Raw genomic sequence first — 21,665 nt, forward strand, 5'->3', positions numbered from 1 at the left:
CAATGCAGTATCCTGGAAGAGCACATCAGCTGTTCTTGGAGCAAATAAAACTCTGCTGTAGGCTCTGGGATTAATCACTGCTCAGCCATAGAAGGTGCTAACAGCGGACGTCCTTCTGGCAGCTCATTTCATGAAGATGTGGCTGCCACAAACGTGAGCACATTGCTCATCCTGCCCTTGTGGGTCAGTCATGGCCACAGTTTCCAAGGTCACCTTAAGACCTGCTGAAGTGGCCCAGGTGCACCAGGAAATCTTTCTGTTTTCCTTTGCTCCTCTATATTACTCCAGGGGCTTCTATTGTTGTAACTATTAAAAATATGTTGTTATTGACTTGAGAGAGTACAAAGGAGAGGGAGAAGGGAGAGGGAAAGAGAGCAATTGAGGTGAGAGAGAAACATCAATCAGCTGCCTCTTGCACGCCCCCTCCTGGAGATCAAGCCCGCAATCTGCACATACCCTGACTAGAAGTCAAACCAGCGACCTCTTGGTGCATGGGACAATACTCAACCCCTAAGCCACGCAGGCCAGGGGGCACCTATTTTTTAAATTAAACCTTTTTGCTAGCCTCCTGTTTTCTTGAGAAACTTGAAATAAATTATCTTGAGATGTATCAGAGCATGTCTCAGAAGCCTTCGCTATTGCTCTCAAGTAACTCTCTCATAGTTAGTGTCCCAGGACAGACACCAGGCACTTCAACTCTGTCACACATCAGTGCAAATTCCCTCATCTGTAAAATTGTCTTAACCTGCCATCGTTAGACACCAAGTTCCTTAGCACTGTTGGTCCTAAGGGGAGTGGAGGGGAGGCTGCAGGAGCTCACAGATGGGTTTGTTGGAGCTTCCTCGGAATAAACTGCAATGCTATCATAACAAACAACCCGCACATCTCAGTGCCTGAGAACAAAAGAAGGGGTTTGTGTGTGCATTTTGTTTCCTCAGACATGTCCAGAGGCAGTGGCATTGTAGGTACCTTGGAGGATCACACTAATGGAGACTTGTCAGCTTCTGGCCCCTCCGTCTCTCCTGGTGTTCAGGCTTTGCGTAGGAGACACCAGGTCAGCGGTGCTCAACCTGTGGGTCGCGATCCCTTTGGGGATCGAAGGACCCTTTCACAGGGATCGCCTAAGACATCCTGCATATCAGATGTTACATTACCATTCATAACAGTAGCAACATTACAGCTATGAAGCAGCAATGGAAATAATTTTATGGTTGGGGGTCACCACACATGAGGGTCGCGGCGTTAGGAAGGGTGAGAACCACTGCACCAGGTAAGCAGGCTCTCAGACACTTCCACTGGGAAGCGATGCATTTCATTTCTGTCCACTGTCCCTGGCCAAACCAAGTCTCTGAATAGGCGTTTTTGGTGAATTCTGGAAGGGAGGGATGGAGGCTTAGCCAGAAGGAGCTTGGGAGATGTCTGAGTGGGTTGGAAGGTATAATGAAAAGCCCAGAACTGCCACAATCGGTTTTCTGCTGGTAGCATTTATCAGTCTTGCAAGGGAGCATTTATCATCCACAAGGGAAGCTGACATCACTCAGCACAAGGTCTAGAACTAGTAGATGATGCTCTTGCAGAGCCGGGCTATTTGGAGCCTCAGTCTTTACCAAGAGCATGAAATGCCACAGAACGGCAGAAGTCAGTGTGTGAGGCCCCTCCGGGTGCCCCTGTCCTGCCAACATCAGCGGTGACGGGAGAGCGTGGGAATCACTGCCAGTACGCCAGGTCCCGCCACAGCACCTGCGGGTGAGCACGCACCCGCTGCCCGTGGGAAGACACACTCCCTGGGTTTGAAACAGGAGTCGAGTGAGCGGGAAGCCAGTCCTCCCCATGTAGACAGTGGGTTCGTGAGTGGCTCATCACACATCTGAAACTTGCTTGGCATGGAACCAACACACAGGGGAAATGCAGTTTTTTAAATGATGTAGAATTTTCAGCCATCGCCTTATGCATTCCAAGCACATTTATTATTAGATATGCCATGCCACATTGTTCTTAAAAAGTGTAATAACCAGTTTTAGCCTCTTTGGCTGCTTTATTATCTCCTTAGCACTTACCATAATGTAACATTCTAAAATGTTTACCTATTTATTGTAATTATCTGTCTTGCCCACTAGAAACAATTCCCCTAAATGTTACAGTACCTGGTGCAGCGAAGGCCCTCATCAAACACTTATTTCATATGTGAGTGAGCAGTGCTCATTCTAATTAAAGCTCGCTTCTTAGCACAGTGATGCATGGTGTGCCCTCAAAACATGGCCTTATTACACTCTCCTGTGTTAGGAATTTACTAATAAAAAATAGTATCCCGGTTTACCTTCCTTTACTGTTAAATATGCCATACTTTCGAGCAGCTACTACATGCCAGGCATTCTTTACATCCAGGCGTAAAACACAGATCCCAGGAGGATTGATTGTCTTCTCAGGGTGGCAGTGGAGGGAAATAGTCAATAAACACAGTAGATATAGTAGTAGTATGTGTTGAAGCCACACATGCTGTGAAATAAAGAAACAGAGAGTAGGTGAAGAGGATGGAATGGGTAGGGGAAAGGGAGGAGCAGAAGCATCAGTTTGGATGGTCAGGGGGAGCCTCATGGACCAGGCGAGATTTAGACATAGACCTCCAGGACCCTGAGGTTGCGGGAAGTCACCAGGCCTCTGTGAGGCTGCCGCTGAGTGCTGGCTAGAGGTCTCAGTCCCAGCTGGAGGTTTAGACAGGGACAGTGATGGCAGAGATGGCAAAAAGGAGTCAGATTCACAAATATTTACCAAATTTCTGTCTAATCACTGCTTCTGGCCCTGCCTGTGGTAGGTGGGGGTAAGTGTACGCACACTGTGGAGGCCCCGGAGCCTGCCTTTTATGCCCAGAATCATTATAAGTGTCTTGGTTACCAAACATTGTGTCCAGCACTGAGACCCACGTGGCCAGGTGCACACTGTGAAGAGAAGATTTAAAGCGGGGGAGAGGGGGAGATATGTAGGAGAACAAGCCATCAAGACAGTGGTGGGTGTGATATGGGCACAAGGGAAGAGCAGATCTCAGGGATGACTCCTGTGTGTGTGAGATGACAATGGCAGGCAATGTTGTCACGCACTGATATAAAGAATGCTGGAAGAGGAAGTTTTGGTGGAGCTTACAATTTGATACTAGATGGGCTAAGTTTGAGGTCTGCTTTTCTCACTACATACCTCAACATTTCTCCTTTATTTTTAAAAATTTCAGGTATATGTAAATATATGTTTGCATATGTATTATATATACATACATATATTATGAGATATTATTCCTTCAAGGACTGTAACAGTAATCTATCCTAATTTTGATGACTTTATTCACATAGAAATTCAGTTAAGTGATAGATAAGTATAGCTATTCTTAAACAACTTTATGCAAAAGAAGGAAAATACTGTTAAGCACCAGCTAGAGATAGACTTTCATTTCATGCTCACAATTAATCTATGCTGTACATACAAAGGTGGGTTTTTTGTTTTTCTATTATGCTGATATGTAAAGGGAGGCAGGGAAAAGTTAATTAATTTGCTCAATCTTTAAGCTGGGAATTGAACCCAGCCAAATTTTTCTTTTTCTGGAGTGAGCTGATAGACTTGTAACAATTGGCTTATAATTTCTCATTTAAATGACACTTCACCTGAGAGAGCTTCCCATATACTCTCCCCCAAATCCTAGAAATATAGTCTAGATGTACCCTCCTATGAGCTCCCCAAATTCCATGTGTTTCCTTTGTCCATAGCACTCATTCATTACCTTTTCATAGACTGTAAGTTTTTTTGAGGGCAGACTATTATTTTTTATTTTATCTTCATTTCTTATCATACTGAGCAGAACTTTATAAGGCAATAATTGTTTCTGAATTGAGAGTTAACCTCCTCTCTGCTTAAGGGCTGTTAAACTGGTATGTTTTACCTTTTACAGGGTTGTGAGTACATATTCATGTGGGACACCCTATTTCAGGGCTACAGTACTCTTGCCCTTGAGAATTTTTGACTGAAAAGAAAGGAAAGCAAGCAGAGCCAAACCAAACAAATCAAGCAGCAAAATAGCAAAAACACTTCATGAATCTCAAATTAGTGGACGTCTGATAGGAGAGATGTTTGGAAATAGATGGTGGTTTAGCTAAAAGGAATTGAGTTCTTGAGTAAAGGAATGAAAATGAGACAATTGCGTTCATCAGCTTCAAGTATTGGCTTAACTCACTAGGCATTTAAACACCCCCATGTAATAGAGGTCACAGTGTTTTGAGGTTCCTTATCACGTGAAGACATGCAGAGGTCCTGCCTGCAGGCACTGGGCCGGTGGAATTTACTTTTCAGAGAAAGCTACAGGTTTCAGTTCACTCTCTAATCACTGGAATCCACTTCAAGGTGGATTTGACATTTTGCACAGTGGACATGGCTGACTTTCTTCCCTTTGTATCAATGAAATAAAGGCTTAAGGGACATTTTTCTGGCTTAGTCAACAAAATATCCTCTTCCTTATGACTTTTGACTTTTGAGTACTATAAACGTATCACTTTCAACTCTTGCGTGACCAACACTGGACCGTGGGCAACCTCCTGCAAGTTTGTACCCACAGCTTCCTCATTTGATTTTTGTGGTCAAAGACATCCACCTGCTTCTGAATTTTGAGTTATGGTGAAAGGTTGGTGGACATGGGAAACTGGAAATCATGCAACACAACCCTTTGGACTCTACTATTTCCCTTGCCTTCACTTAACTCCACTTTTTCTTCTCTTCTTTTCCATATATTGAAATTGCTACAGCGCAAACTGGGACAAAGCCTTTAGTAGAAGGAAGAATAGGATTACTGACTTTAAACCAAAGCACAAGACCCAATTGGCACTGAAGTTACATTGGGTTAATTAGTAAACATTCTCAGTTTTGTTTTGAAGTAATGTCCTCTCCTAAGTTACTGGAAGGTACTGTGAGTGGTCTAAGCAAGGCATAATTTACAGCGAGCATGTCAATCTCAAAGGCTAATGCGGGCCAAATAAGCAAGGTTTAATTTTATGTGGGCCACCAAAATAACATAAGCTTCAATTTTCATAGAAACACAGGTTTATTTCGAAAAGTATAGTATAAAATAGAACAATGATAAAATTAATGTTTTCTTATATACCGTTATATTGGCTGGGCTGCAAAGAATATTTGTTGTGGGCAGCCCCACAGACTGCCTGTTTGACATGCTGGATTCACAACATTGCCTGTGACCTCTACACGGTTAGGAAGAAGCACATGAACTCCCCCTGGCCAGTAATGTGTGAGAAGATTGCTGGGGAGCAAGTATGAGATATTTTCTCTCTGGTAGTCATATATAGGGCAAGATATTTGCTTTTCCTGTGGACGTGGCTGTGCCTTTGTCGGATGCCTGGGCATCTTGGGACAAGCTGAGGGACATGACATGCTGACGTGGGTAGAGCAGAGACATGGACAGCCTGCTATCTGTTTCATTGGGGCTTCTTATGTGCAATCATAAATTTCCCTGTTACTTTGGCCATTCAGATCTGAGATTTCACTGCAGCCAAGTCCATCCTAATAGAGTGATTTGCTGGAGTAGGCTCAGAGACACTACTTTAAAGAGTTTTCCTTCCATCCTATCATATTTCCTGAAATTCTACCAATAGACTCTTCTGTGGATTAAAAAAATCGAGGCCTCTATTAACTATAAATCGGCTTTCTGTAGGGGTGACACATTAACATTTTAACGCAGTATTTAATAAAACTCATTTGTCATCAAGTCCTGAGGAAGTAGCAAAAGAATCAGCAAAGTTTGAAGGGAGAAAGGAGCAGGAGCGACTGGCATGTGGGCTAATGCCAGGCAGAGCAGTTTGAGAAGATGGACTTGAACATGGGCGAGCAGTGGGCAGCATGGGGACACGCTGAGCCCAGGCAGGGACCAGGGGCAAAGATGGCTCATCCCAAATGGAAGGTTTATAACCTGGGGCTGCAGTCACTGGCATAGATCTGAGCCAGGGCAGTGCAAGCTGCAAGGCTTCTCATTTAAACTTGCATATTCGGAGGCTCCTGCGTTCTCACTCTTCAGATGCTATCAGGCTTTGCCTGTCAAGGCTTTTCGGGTTGGCTGGAGAAACGCAGCCTCTGCGACATAATGGGATTTAATCTGAGGGCAAAATATGTATTCTTAACGAGGAAGCTCCGGGCCTGATGACTTGGGCGTACACAATTTGATTTGGGTTGGATAAGGTATAATGATTTCAAGCCTGGGAAAGAGAACATTTTCTTCTCTCCTCTTTTTCCTCCCTCCAACTAGTTACCTTCCACTTAAGAAGCCAGATTCTTTCCTCCCGTGGGTTTCAGAGTAACAGAAAGTTGTGTTTTTCCCCCTCCCTTGGTGGACATAGAGTGGAAAAAGGCCAGCTCGAATGGACTCTGCATGAAGAAATACAGGCCTCCAGCAGCCACACTGGGTCTCATTTTCTAAACAGAACCGTCCCAGCTCTCCACTGACGTCTGAGGCTGGCGCACCCCCGCAGGTGCTGCCCACACGAGCGGAGCATATGGCTGTGCTAATGTGGAATAAAATGTGAGCGAAGCCATTGAAGCCCGCTCTCTTCTGGGAACAGAGAATCTTTCCAATCAGTTCTCTGATGATCCTCCCAGCACCTCCCTCCCCGATGCTTCCAAGCACCAGCTCCTGGCTGCATTTCATCTCTGCCTATTTGCTCCTTCGAGGCTAATTCCATGAATTCCATTTGCCACTTTTAGAAAGGGGGGGGGGGGGGGGGAGGAGGTAAATCAAGAGATGGAGTTGTTTTGGAGATCACCTTAAGGCAATTTCAATAATAAATGACTCCAGGGCTGAGTTTCACATCCTAATTATAGGCGACTACTTGAGTAGTTGAGCTCTTCTACAAAGTGCTTGAAATTATGGTTGGTTCTAAGCCTGGTGCTATTTCAAAAAATACTCCTTCGCTTTATTATGCAGCCCATGAAATGACCAGTATAATTAAGTTGCCACAGCTTTTCCTCTTTCTTTATCACCCTCTCTCTTCAATTACTGCAAAGTTTCTGAAAAATTCAGCTTAGTGCCTTCAATTTCCTACTTGATCCAGGCAAACGAGGCCAGAGTAAACAGATGGTGCTGCCACTGCACTCCTGCAGGAAAGAGCCTCAGATGCTGCTGGACTAGAAGAGAGAAATGAATGGATTGTAGTGCTTTGGGGTCCAAGTTGTAGACATCTTTACTCCACAATTCAGAATCACAAGTTTGAACAATGGGATCATCTGAATTCTAGGAGAAAATACTCAGGGAAAGTAGAAATGTATATGGGTGTCAGCAGTTGGATTCAATATTATCTATATATATAAAAGCCTAAGCAACCATTGCAACTAAACAGATGACCAAACAGGCTGTGTGGGGCAACCAGCCAGCAAGGGGATCAGTGAAGGGCAACCAAATGACCAAACAGCAGGCTGCATGGGGGCAAAGAAGCTGGCAGGGAGGTCAGTGAGGGGCGACCAAACGACAAACCAGCAGGCTGCATGGGTTGACCAGGTTCATGGGGGTGGGCAGTTGGGGGCTACCGGGCCAGCATGGGGGGCGGGGGGGCAATAAGGGGCAACCAGGCCAGCAGGGGGCAAAGTTCGGGGCAACCCGATCAGCAGTGGGGGGAAGTTAGGGGTGATTAGGCAGGCAGGCAGGTGAGCAGTTAGGAGCCAGTGGTCCCAGATTGTGAGAGGGATATCCAAGGGATTCCAGATTGGAGAGGGTGCAGGCTGGGCTGAGGGCCCCCCCTCCTCTGTGCATGAATTCCATGCACCAGGCCTCTAGTAATAAATAACTACACATTTATTAGAGTGCCAGATTAACTAATTTTCACCTTATGAACTTGAGCTCTCAATTTAGTAGCAATTTTGCCCCTTTATAGTAAAATTAAATTAGTGCCTCTGCTGAGGGTCCTTGAGTTCCTGCAATTATTGGAATGCTTTCTGAATCACCCAAGAGAGAGACCACTGTGGTCAGCACAGTTAATGTTACCTTAATTCTGTGTTCCATTTTTAAAAATATGGTGCTCTCTCCTTGACTTAAATGGTAACTTGTGATCTTATGAAATTTATCATTGTATTTTCTATTGGGATACTGTTGAAAATATTGTGTGCACATGACATCCATGTGTGAGGATTACAGGATAAATTAGTTTAGATCTGCAAATCAGGAAGATCTGCCTGGCTGATTATCTAATTTGACTAATTGGTTTCACCTGTGACATTTCCTGCTTTGCTTTGGCTGCTAGGAAGCTTAGTGTCTATGCAGGGGTCCTCAAACTTTTTAAAGTGGGGGCCAGATCACGGTCCCTCAGAGAGCTGGAGGGCCGGACTATATGAACTACTAATTCCTACTGTAACACCTCCGCTGCGCTCACTGCCCAAAAAACCTGGCGGGCCGGATCAGACTCCTCTGCGGGCCGCATGTGGCCCGCGGGCCGTAGTTTGAAGACGCCTGATAGGATATTAATGCATCAGATGGGATGCTAACTTTATTCCTTAATTTATTCCCTTACCTGTCTTTTATTCTGTCAACCACTTATTTTAGTCTTTTTTGCATGTGTTTTGGTAAATTTTTTCACTTGTGGATGTTAGAGGAGATCATTGAGAGAACATAACTACTGCTTGACCCAAGAGCTGGACCCAGGCAATCCAAAGTTTCTCACCCCCACCCCTATCCTTGGAGTGTACATTTTACTCACTATTTCCATACTAGGAGTCATCTCAAGGGTCCACCTTTAAAAAAGTAAGATGTTGTTGAGACCATCTGGACTGTACATGTGATTGAACCTCATTAATGCCTCTATAGAAAGTTTTAGGATTCTGGTATGCAGGTGTGGAGGTCTATTCATCTTAAGGCTACTACCCAAGACAAATCTTGAAATTCCCCTTGCTTATTAAAACTGTCACCTAGAAATCTGGAGTGTCCTACCACTTTCTTCGATCTCTCCCGGTCCCCTGTGTATGGAGGCTATTTCCAGATTTCACCCAGTAAGCTTCTAAGGTTCTGAGCCAACAGTGGAAAGGCTGGAAATGGAAATGTTGTGTTTCCTTGGCTGGGCCAAGTTTAATTATTTTGTGAATGAAGCTCGCCTAATTTTAAAGGGTAAATGTGGGCCAAGGGTCCAAATTTATGGGGAAACTATGAAGTGAAACATTTCGGTCCTACATGCATTGTAGGGTATGTATGCATCCAGTTGTTCTCCATTTATATTCTAAAACATGAAAATGACTTTAAGCTCATTAATGGATACACACCACCACAATTACCAAGGGAGTAAATCCCCCAGTAGTCTTGGAACAAGACTAAGGTGACCAGACCTCCCACTTTTGGCAGGACAGTCCCGGTTTTTAACAATTTGTCCTGCATCCTCCAGTGTTTTAAAAAAGTCCTGATTTTTAGAAAAAAATGTTAAAAATCGAGACTGTCCTGCCAAAAGCGGGACTTCTGGTCCCCTTCCTTCCCTAGTGCGTGCCTAAAACTATTGATAGTCTGGCCAGCATGGCTCCTTGGTTGAGCTTTGACCTATGAACCAGGAGGTCACGGTTTGATTCCCAGTCAGGGTACATGACTTGGTGGTGGGCTTGATCTCTGGTGGTGGGCATGAAGAGGCAGTTGGTCAATGATTCTCTCTCATCATTGATGTTTCTCTCACCCTCTCCCTTCCTCTCTGAAAATAATAAAAATACTTTTAAAAAACTATGGATAGTGTTTTCTTTTCTATACATATATATCTACAGTAAATTTTATAAATTGGGCACAGTAAGAGATTAGCAATGATAACTATAATAATATAGAACAATTATAATAATACTAGTGGCCTGGTGCAAGGATTAGTGCATATTAAAAGGAAATTAATTGGGGGGGGGGAGAGGAACAACTGTAATAATCTGAACAATAAGATTTATTTTTTTTTAAAAAGGAAATTAATTAGAAGAAAGATTCATGTGGTAATTATGTTATTGTAAAAAAATTACATGTCAAAATAGTATATATAACATAGTATTATAAAATTAAAACACACATGTGAATTGCTCCAGCAAGAGTTTTATATGTATCGTGCATGCGTGAGTCAACTTTATTTTTAAATTGCCAGTGTGTGTCATATGTACCAGCCGGTCTGATGGACGAACATTCAGTCACTAGCCTTTTATATATATAGATACTGTAATAAATTTATGTGAATGGCTTTGGGGCCATTCTTATAGATTATTTGAAGACAAGCACTGTGATACTGAGACAATAGATCTGATAAGACACTGAAAAATGGAGCAGTGTGGCTGGAGACTTCATTGAACCACTCCAAATGGTGCACAATTTCAAACTGATGATTTATTTCTGGAATTTTCCATTTAATATTTTTAGACCACAGTTGGCCATGGGTAACTGAAACCACAGAAAGTGAAAACTAGGATAAGGGGGACTACTGTACAGACCATTACATGGTTTAACCTCCCAGCAATCTGACTTCAGTACATGGAGAATGATTTTTTGTAAGGTATTATAAGATACTACATAACGAAAAGAATAAATTATGTAGCTGCTTAACCTTGTAGGTCCCATCTTGGTCACAGTCTCATTACTCACTTTTAATGGAGCAATATACAGTATTAATACTCATTTTTCAAGCCTTGTAGTCTTTCTGCAAAATGTGTTCACATAAAAGGCTGAGGAAGAATTGCTTTCCCTACTTAAATTGATGATGAATAAGCAGGTCATATGCTTTCTCTGGTGTGTTTGGGGGTGAGGGAGAGCGAGGACAGTGAGAATCGCTGGGGTGTTAGGGTGAATGCCGGAGCCATCCCCCTTTCCCACGTGTCCCAGGAACCGTAATTCCAACTCCATTAGTGCAGAATGAGAGGCCATTTGGGTAAACATAGTCCCATAAATATATCATTAGGCAGTTTTGTAAAATTCACATTATTTACTCAAGCAAATATGTAATTAGAACATTTTTTAAAACACAGATTATCTACCAAAGAGACTCAAACTGTTCCTTTGGAGCATTTAAGCCTATTGGGTAAAACTGTAATTAGGCCATTAATTAAATCCAAATCATATTATTTATTAAAAGGTGCTTTGCTGATCTGATAAGCATTTTCTTTGCTCTTTTAAGGCATTTTAATAATAGATTATTGTAAACCCTTTGGCTATCCCTCGCCCGTCATTCATCCCTTTCTGACTTGCTTCTCATCTCACTTTATGATGATGGTTATGGATTTAGACTTCCCTGTGGACATCATGTGCAAAAACGCCTGATCAGGCATTGCCATCCCCCCCCCCCCCCCCCCCCCCCCCCCCCACGCAGCCCTTCAAAGCTGGGAGGAGGAAAAGCAAGCTCTCTATAGATTTAATCTATATCACACTCTTTGGATTCATTTTTTAGGGGAAGTAATTAGTAGTAAATTGTCCCCTTAATTTTTTTGGTCATTGTTACATATGGACTTGATCAAAGTTCTTTTCAAATTTGAAAACACTGAGGTGGTGTGAGCTTTCTGGAAATGGATTTATGCTGAACCAAGTCAGAGTCCCTCTTGGGGTCATTTTGTGAACAAAGCATGTATATTTGAATCTGTCTAATTCCATGCCGTCTTCTCTTTGTGATCTTGAGGAGGGATGACTCAGAGAGGAATCAAAACTTTAACCACCGTCTCTGGTCTCTGGTTTGTGGAGAGCTGTCGAGCTGTCTTCCAAGGAAAGCACGTTCCTAAGGATCCCCGAAGATGATGTGAAAAGAGGAGCCTGTCTGGGGCTTGCCTTGCTCTAGTCCAATAATTGCATTATAGGTCATGATTTGTTTTGCCTTTTTTTTTTCTTTCTAAAAAAAAATGCAAACTAACCAATTGGTTTTTCAAAAGATTATAATCCTTTTCGGCCTCAGAGCCTTTGCTGTGTCTCCTCTCTTTGTTCGGAACCCTGCCTGTCTCCTGAGTCTCTTTTGCCCAGGCAACTCAGAAACTCGGTGCAGCTTGGCGTTAAGAAGAACACAGAAGTGGGAGCCAGACTGTCTGGATTTCAATCCAGCCCCCCTTCTAATTAGCTGAGCAAACTTGGCAAGTCACATACCTGCCTGGTTCCTTAGTTTCCTTATTTACCTCCCTCCCGGATGAAGGTCATCGGGAATTACGTTGCATGGAGTGCTTACGTAGCAGTCGTTCTTATTTAGGCCTTTGGATTCTGGGAAGCCTTTCTTAACCCTCCGTATCTTGATTTTCCTGGAACCTCTTCTGCTTTAATCCCCACTGCACTGTGCATTGTGCTTGCTTATTGATTACCTTTCTCTAACGCTGGACTAAAAATTCCGTGAGCAAAGAGATGAAGTCTGTTTCCTCTACTGTTCCCCTTGCCGAGCCTCGCACAATGCTGGTAAAACAGGGCCTGGCTCAGGGAGCACCCACGTTGTTTGCAGCAGTGTGTTAGGTGCTGAAATAGAATAGTGAACAAAAAGAATGCGGCTTACTTTCACGTACTGTACAGTCTAGGTAGGAACAATAGACATGGAGCCAGTAAGTATATAGAAATTATAAAACTGCAGGTAAGACAAATGCTATCAAGCATATATGTATGTGGTTTCCAGAGACTACAGCAGGGGCATTTAGTCTCATCTGGGAGTTATGGAAGACATCTCCAGAGCAGTGGTGCTTGGATAAAACCTGAAGGCTGAGTGGTCACTAAATAGAAGAGGAAGAGAGAGATTCACATTCCAGGTCCAGCAAACCGCCTGTGCCAGAGTCCTAGGTATGAGCCCAACAGGTGTGATGAATTGCAAAAGGCCCACAGGTTCCAAGTGGAGACATTGAGGAAAAGAGGAATGCTAGATGAACTTAGAGAGATAGACAAGAACCACTGATGGAAAGTATTTGAAGGCTATCATGAAAAGTGTTTTGTCTATCATAAGTTAAATGAGAAGCCACTGATATATTTTAAGGAAAAAGAAAACATGATTATATTGGCATGTTTTAAATGTTACTCACTTGGATGTGTATCTGTAAGGTGAGGGATAGATTGAGTGAGCACGATGTAGAGTAGATGTACATTCAATAAAATTATGTCTTGTACAATCTCTAAGAAATGGATTATGATAACATGAATTAAGCATGTAGTTGTTAAGATAGAAAAAATAGATGGTTATGAGGGAAATTTAGCTCCAAAGGAAATAGGATATGATGATTAGATATGGGGTGGTAAGAGAGATGGAGTCACAAAATGAAGCCCTGATTTTGGTAAGCAAATGAGTGATTATTTTCATTACTATTTTCTAGCAAACTATAGGAAGAAGACAAAGTATGGTAGGGGAATAATGAGATTTATTGTGGACATGTTGAACTTGAGATGTTATTGAGATATCATAATACGATTTTAAATAGGAAGTTGAAAAATGATTCTGGAGCTTAGAGATGAAGTAATATATATGTGACCATATGTACAATCTATTAATATGTATATGAATAGATAATTATGATATAAACAATCTATTCATATAAATATATAAATCTGGGTATCATCTGCAAATGGGTGGATATTAAAACTATGGATGTGGATGCTATAACTTAGATAGAGATGTTCAAGTAGAGGAAAGGGCCTAGGATTAAGTCCTGAGGACTCCACATATTGTTGGCTGGCAAATGGTAAACTGATAAAGAAGCAACCAAAAACAAACAGAAAACAAGACAATTATATTGCAGAAGCCATGTGAAGAGCATGCTTCCAAATAGGAGGAAGGTCTAGCATGTCTACAGCTGCTAACTGTGCCTTTGGATCTTGTGACACGGAAATCATTGCTGACTTTTGTAAGAATGATACAATGAATGAATTCGTTGATGGAATAAATTAAGTAGAAGCTGGATAAACAGAAAAAGAAAGATTCCTTTAAAGACTACTTTCTCAGAGCCTGTAATAAGATATGTGCCATGGCTCTCAGTGTTTTCCGACCTCATAGTCCTTGGAATTCTTTTCCTGGTGCATTTTACAGGACAAGATTATTTTTAATAATCATTTTACAATCATTTTACAATCCCAGTTAATAAAGTTTTGAGCCAGCAGTATTCCTTAGGCCAAAAAAAGTCTTGATTCTGTCAAGTTTCTCATTTCATACAATGCTTTGCATCTACTTTTCCTTGTCTAATGCTACACAAGTGTATTAGAATGTTGTGTTGGTAAAGAGAGAAGTCTCTGAAGCCAGAATTCTAAGATTTAAATCCTCTTGTATATTGGATGACCTAGAGTAATGTTAACTTCATGTCAATTTGACTGAGTTAAGGGATGCCCACATAGCTGATAGAACTGTTTGTTTCTAGTAGAGATTAATATTTGAATCAGGAGAATAAATAAAGGAGTCCTATCCTCAACAATGTGGGCAGGCATGATTCAATCTGTTGAGAGACAAATAGAGAAAAAAAATCAAAGAAATGGAGAATATTGTCTCTCTCTTTGAGCTTGGATCCCCTATCTTCTCCTGTCTTTGGACATTGGAACTTTTCAGTTTGAAGATGATACATGGCAGGACACCTTGCCTCCATATGGAGTGAGCCAATTCCTATAATACATCTCATCTTCTGTATCTCTCTATATATCTTGTAGTTCTTGTTCTCTGGAGAATGCTGACTAATACAAATGAGTTATTTAAGGTCTCTCAGTGTCTGGGTTTCCTCACCTGTAAATTTCAAATGGTGTTATTTGTGTAATACTTAAGTGCATTAATGCATGCCAAGTACTTAGTAGACTAACATTTAGTCAGTAATTTAAAACTGTGTTGATAATTATGATATAAACATCAGAAGGGACATTAGCTCTTTTTAAGAGTCTCATGCTCTACCGACTGAGCTAGCCGGGCACTCCCTAGCTCTTTTTATTGTGGCAAGAAATGAAATAAGCAAATTTATATACTAAGGAGAAGATGTTTTCTTTTGTGGAAGGTCTACTTGGTTTCAAAGGTGGAGAAAGCACAAGCTGGGAATATACCCCATTCTCTGCACATTTCAATTTCTGATTTTTTAAACATGTCTATGAGTCTTTCAGAGAGTCTAGAACCAGCCTGATGCTGTGCATGTGTGCCTGTATGTGTGCGTGCATATGTGTGGGGGTGTTGGGCATCTCTTCAGATGCATATCAGGTTAGGTACTTTAAATTTCACAAAAGAATCTGGCCTTATGTTTCATTCATTTGCTGAATGAAGCCTGCAGCTTTATCATTCATATAAAATCCTTGCTTTTGCCAGAGAATAATAATTGTCTGTTGCTCAACTTTTAAAATCTTTGTTAAAAAGAAAATGACTGATATTCTTGGAGAATAGCATAAAAGACAATCATTTGACATTTCTCCCATATTCTCTAAAATTTATCCCTAGACCATCAAGCTATGAGAGTGGTAAGTTTATAAACCATTATTGTGACCTCCCAGAATTATTTCTCAGCTGGGCCCTGGGTGTGCCTCGAGGCATGCTATAAAATGGAACTGTGAAAATCACTCTTAGGAATTGCCAGAGGAGATTTTCTTTCTTAGGCCTCAGTGCCTTTTCACAAGCCATTGATAATGCTATTAAAGATAAATACTATGATTTTTGGAGCTAATTATATTTCTTTTTCTGTTCTGGCTGGTTGCCCATATGTCTCTGACTAAATTTGCCAACTTATATTATGTGTTGATATCTTCTCTTTACTCCCTTTTCTGCACACTGCACTGCTCCCATATGGATCACACAAATAAAAGGTGTCCTGTTATTTGTACTACATGTGGCTACTTATTATCTGTCACAAATGTGTGTTTTTGAATATATTTCATTGTTTGTATTTTTTTTTACAGAGAGGAGGAGAGAGGGATAGAGAGTTAGAAACATCAATGAGAGAGAATCATTGAACAGCTGCCTCTTGCACACCCCCTACTGAGGGACCTTTCAGTCCACAAGCCAACACTCTATCCACTGAGCCAAACCGGTTTCGGCTGTCACAAATGGTTGGTTTTTTTTAAACCCTAAGTGTTCAAAATCTCTGAATTGTTTACTATCAAGGGGATCCTTTGCCCTCTGGCTTCTATTAAGATTTGGTCCGTGAGAGGTCTGAGAAAGATCTGCAGGCAAGAAGAGAATGAGACTAAGAACTTATTCTCTGAGCTCTCTGCAGGTTAGAACACTGCAGGTTAGCTGGTGCCCTTTGTAAGTCTGCACCTCCTATCCCGTGGACCTTCTCCACAGAGTTCTTTCTTTGGGTACCACTGACCTCTCACCTTGCCCTGCCCTTCAGATATAGTGTACTAAAAACTCCTGAAGGCACTCCACAGCCCACTTTCTTTCATTTTTTAAACTTGTCTCAAGCCTTTTGCAAGCAGTCCCCTTGTTAAACTCTCTTTAATAGATTCCATTTGAGTGTGCCGTCAGATCCTGCTGAGACCCTGACTGATATATTCTAGCAACTATGCTGAGGATCAACTAATTGCCTCCCATTTCTGCTTTTCTCTGTTTTATTTATGGATTATCTTTTAGCCATTTGAATTATAAATACCTCTGTTCTACAAAGCACCTCAAAATATTCTTCTGTAAAAAGGCAATGTAAATAAACAAATGTGTATGCAAATAAGTATGCCAAGTGTTCTGTTATATACTGGGAGTGAAAAGGCAATTAAGTCTTAGTCCTTGGGGAGATCACCGTCTGTGAGGAAGATATTCAAGGAAGCAAATAATCACAATGCATTGTGGTGATTTATAATGAAGGTATAGAATATGTCCTATGGGGTGGATATGAGGGATGAAGTTCCTTATGAAGCATGGGGCTGGGGTGGGTGGGGGGAAAACTGGGTGAGGGGCGGGGGGCAGGGCAATGTCAGAGAGACCAGCATGGTAGTGGGAGGAAAGAGAAGATAACTGAGGTGGTCACAAAAGGTGGACCTATTAAAGTCACATGAACAGGATTTTTTTAAGTTTAATTCAAATGTGGCACTTGATGTAGAGGGCCAATCATGGATTTCCCTGAAACAACCATGATCTTGCTTGGCATATTGGGAGCTCCCATTCATCTCCTGCAGGGTTGATTATTTGTTACTTAAGAAGTCTTTACATTTTTAAGCCTTGATTTAGGAAAAAGAAAAAAAAAAAAAGAAAAAAAAAACTTGGAAAATGCAAAATACTTTGTTATTCTCCAAAGATTTAAGTTTAATTCAAATGTGACTAATGAGCCTTGCAATAAATATATGCCCAATTATTTCCCCTTACATGTACACACTACAAGGCTTACATGAATCAAGTACCCACTTCATCAAACATGTTTTTAAATTCAAGGTAGATTATACTGAGAATATGAGCAGCAGGAAAGTAATGTCCAAATAGTAAAATACACACACGTTGGTTTCAATAATATGTAGATGAAACTTGTAGCAGTGCTTTGAAAGGAAATTGTGACTTACTGTATGGTCTTAGAATAAGCCTGCTAACGGTCCACCAAGAGCCTACAGGCAAACACAAGGCGCCCCGTTATTTGTAATAGATCTGGCTACTTCTTCTCTGTCACATGTGCTTCTAAAAAAGACTAAGCGATCAAAATCTCTGAATTGTTTAGTTTGGGATTAATCAGAAGATGAAACGTGGACTCTCAGTCTTTTATCAGCCTTCAAAATGAGTCCTGACCCAGTCTGCTAACTTAAAAATAAAACCAATGCAAACCTTCCCTGCTGTGTGAAAGGTTTGGCTAGCAGGTCTCCTAGACTTTTTTGTCTGTTGAGTTTTTAATGAGGACCAAAGTCAGGGTTCTGGAACATTGTGGATTTTGATTACAGTGGGGTTCCATCCTTGTTGGAACGGGGGAAATGTCAGAAACCTCGTGAGCTCACCAGCCAGCATCACGATGAAAGGCTGTGGAGAAGCTTCTCACAATGCTGCTCCACTCTGGGTTTCTACCCAAACTCCTGCCCTGCGCTCACAGAGGTTCCACAAGCACAAAGCCCCGTGAACCGTTGACTTTTGTAAAATATCAATTTCTCCTTTAGCAAACAATGATAAGGCGTAATTGTTAAGAGAAAATCAGCCGACCATCATAGATTTTCTGATTGCCCATTTTATTTTGCGTCTCTATAAATATCAAAAAGATGATTGAGTTTAGTACAACACTGTGTTTTTGTTGAAATCCTGACATTTCCAAAGTGAGCAGAATCTTCCATGGTCTCCATCTCCAGGGACAGCTCCTTCGGGGGTGTCTGAAGCTAGAGAGGGCTCAGTTTCTGAGCTTCTCTCCAGGGACTTCCTCAGAGCCTGCCCGTTAGTGATTTGATGGATGGTGGTGGTGGTGATGGTGTGTGTGTGTGTGTGTGTGTGTGTATTTTAATGTACTAAAATCCATACTTCATGTAAATGCCATTATTTTTTTACATAACGGCCTTTTCTGTTCCAGTGTCTCCTCCAGGAAACTGTAATTCATGTTGTTGTCATGTATCAGACTCATGTCTATTGTGACATTGTTATTATTATTATTATTATTATTATTATTATTTTATTTTATTATTATTTTGCTTTTCTGTTTCCGATGACTTTGACAGTTTTAAGGAGTACTAGTTAAGTATTTTGTCGACTTGTTTTTCAGTTTGGGACTTGCCTGATTTTTTTTCCTCATGACTAGATGGGGTGCAAAGACCACAAAGGGAAAGCATTATTTTATCATGTCATATCAAGGGAACATACTATTTACATGACTTATCACTGATGACAAAAAGCTTGATCCCAAGGTGAAGGCAGTATTTTTCAGTTTTATGTACTATAAAGATACTTTTTCCCCCTCTCTGTTTTCATAATGTATCTTTTTAAAATAAAGGTGCTGTTAAATTACTAAGAATTCTTCTGTATAGGAGACCAGCTATCTCCTCAACTTATTTATATAGTCATTTTGTATCAGCATGGACTCATGGCTATTTTACTTATTTCAATATTTTGGTTTATAATCCAAAACTGCATCACTTACTTTCTTTCTCAAATTGTTTTAGTTCTTGCTGTTGAGGACTCTTTCAGTTAGCCTTTGTGTCCCTTTGAAATATATCCCATTTCTTCGTGTGTGCTTGTGTGTGTGTTTGTGTGTGTGTTTAAGCACTCCTTAACTTGCTGCCACCATAAAATATTTCAGGTTTATTTTGTATACTTTGCCCAATACTAGAACCAGCCATTTCTACAAGGATTCCTGATTTCTTTTATTGAAGAATGTTAAAAACCAAGATCTGAAAATGAACATATTTGTTGTTATTGAGGTGTCATTGCTTCTACACCTTCTTAGAACACAAAAATATGTGTATTTATTTCTACATATATTTTTATTTATATACACATTGAACTTGTCAAACAATGGTCGGCACCAATTCAAGACCAGCAGGAGACCTCAGTATGGAATGAGGCAAAGAAGGCAACTTTATTAGTGCAAATAGCTCAGCAGTGATGCAGCACAGCTGTGGAAACAGCACAGCTGTGGAATAGCTCACTAGTGCTACAGGGTGACTGAGGAGCAGATCAGTAGTGCTACAGACTCTGTGGCTGGGGAAACAGCATGGCTGAGAGGCTAGCCTGGGGCCAGGACCCTCTTCAGCCAGGCAGCTCTCCTTTGCTCAGCAATGGCCTTTTCCACTCTGTTCCAGGTATGCATCTCGGTGCTTTAGCTAGCTGGGGAAATGTCCTCAGTCCTCAGTGGAAAGGGAAAACATGCACTTACTGAGTGGTTTCTATGTGCTGATAGCCATCAAGACATAAGGATCATTTCGAGCAATGATCACTGAGCCACTAGGCTCTAAGGTTTCTGTAATTAAGTTTCTGTAAATATCACATTGACACATTGCTATAAGTCGACCCACTCTTATCCAATTTAAAGTAAATAACCCTTGTTCACAATATACCCGCTAGATATTATTGATGCATTCATGCTACTCTGATAAGGCAAAGGATTTTAAACTCTTCAATTTTCCAACTCATGTTGTGAAGCAGAGGTTCTGTGGGCCACCCAGCAGCAGTTTGGTTCTGTTTGCACCTGATAAAGTGAGGAGATGGGGTATGTTATGGGTGTGTGTGTGTGTGTGTGTGTGTGTGTGTGTGGAGGGGGAATGCAGAAAGACATCATTAGAAGGTGAATAATATGGCATTAAATGGGATAAGCTTTTCTTAAATATAACAATCATTTATTGTTCTTTCATTCTTTGAGTATTTATTGAACCCTTAAGCCCTGTGCCAGGATTCTGTAAAAAGATTAGCTCTAATCCTGACAGGTAAGCATACAGTCCTGGGGAGCTCACATGAGGAGCATCTAACTAAGATCAAAGGAAGGGAAGTTTCTCTTGTGGAGGTAATACTTTAGACAAAGTTTAAGGGACAAGTGGAACATCAAAAAATAGAAATAAGTGTATTCTAGTAGAGAAACAACATTACGAATGGCAAGAGACAAGTGAGAATCTGACATATTTGGGGAGCAAATATTCTAAAGCAGACACCATCAGTATTCACATGGGATATGCAGACATACATAGTGTATAAATTCAGAATGTAAGTCTCATTATGAGAGTAATGTTAGGTGAAGAAAGAAATCACTATCTTCTTCTGGGTAATAATATCCCCTATTTTTGTTTGAAAAATGATCCTTTCTCTACTCTCATCAATGTGGTTGAGATAGCATTGACACATTGCTATTATATAAGTCGACCCACAGGAACCTGGTATCCCCTGGCCAATTGTACTTCTAGTAGTTCAGAGGGACCATGGCATAGAAGGTTAGCAGGGAAGACTGGGGAGTAATGAGGCTGAAGTGGTGAGTTGAGACCAGACCATGAATGATCTTGTAGACTGTGGTCACAAGTTTTGATGTCAGGTGAAGTCAGTTGGTAACTGTTGGATTTTAAATACAGAAGTGACATACTTCATCTGACCTCTTAGATAAAACTTTAAAGGTAGGTGATAGAAATGTAAGCAAGTAGTTCTCCCATTAAGACTGATGAAAATGTAAAAGACCTGAACTGAAACAGTGACAAGGGAGGAATAGAAGACAAAAAAAGAAAAAGAAAAAAGGCAGGGGTGTAGGGATGAATGAAGATTTGCAAGACATCAAGGTAGTGGAAGCCACAAAACTCATTAATGGATTATTAAATTTGAAAATTATGTTGAATATTTGAGTGGAGATAACTAGTCAACCTTTGTATATAAATATGTAGAATTAAGCCAAGAGAAATTTCAAAGATGTCAGGAAAGTTAATGTAACTGATGGCAGTGTGGAGGGTTATTTGTTTATAATAGATGCCATCGTATAAAGTCTCGGTCCTGCTAACAGAGTGCCCACATGAGCATTGTGTCAGTGATCTGAATAAATTATATGCCACAGAGGTGCCATCAAAAGAGCCTTTGGCCAAGATTCTGGCTTTTGGGATTTAATAACAATTAAAAGGAAAATTAAACTTTTTTTTAAACTTTTGCAAAGGTGTTTACCTTTTGAGACTTGGTTTCCTCAACTCAGAAATGTAGAAAGTGGTAAGCATTTGGCCTGCCAGTCAAATAAGAGTAATCTTCATTAATTTTATACCTTCTTTTATTGTAATAAAATACCTGCCAATATAGAAATTTGTGTGGAGAATGCACATGGCTAAATATTTTCAGTAGAAATGGGGGGTTAGAGAAGGGAGAGGTACATTAAGCTGTCCA

At 41.0% G+C, this 21,665-nt stretch overlaps 1 long non-coding RNA gene across 1 annotated transcript; it reads left to right on the forward strand.

Annotated features, from left to right (window-relative positions):
- The first annotated feature begins 1,037 nt into the window (after positions 1-1,037).
- LOC118716774 lies at positions 1,038-20,351 on the forward strand. Its single transcript, XR_004987243.2, has 3 exons — positions 1,038-1,233; positions 14,307-14,314; positions 20,341-20,351. It is a non-coding gene; the product is annotated as an uncharacterized LOC118716774 (long non-coding RNA).
- Positions 20,352-21,665: the final 1,314 nt, after the last annotated feature.

Source organism: Pipistrellus kuhlii, unplaced genomic scaffold (assembly GCF_014108245.1).
Source record: "Pipistrellus kuhlii isolate mPipKuh1 unplaced genomic scaffold, mPipKuh1.p scaffold_m20_p_12, whole genome shotgun sequence".
In the NCBI taxonomy this organism is placed as follows: Eukaryota; Metazoa; Chordata; class Mammalia; order Chiroptera; family Vespertilionidae; genus Pipistrellus; species Pipistrellus kuhlii.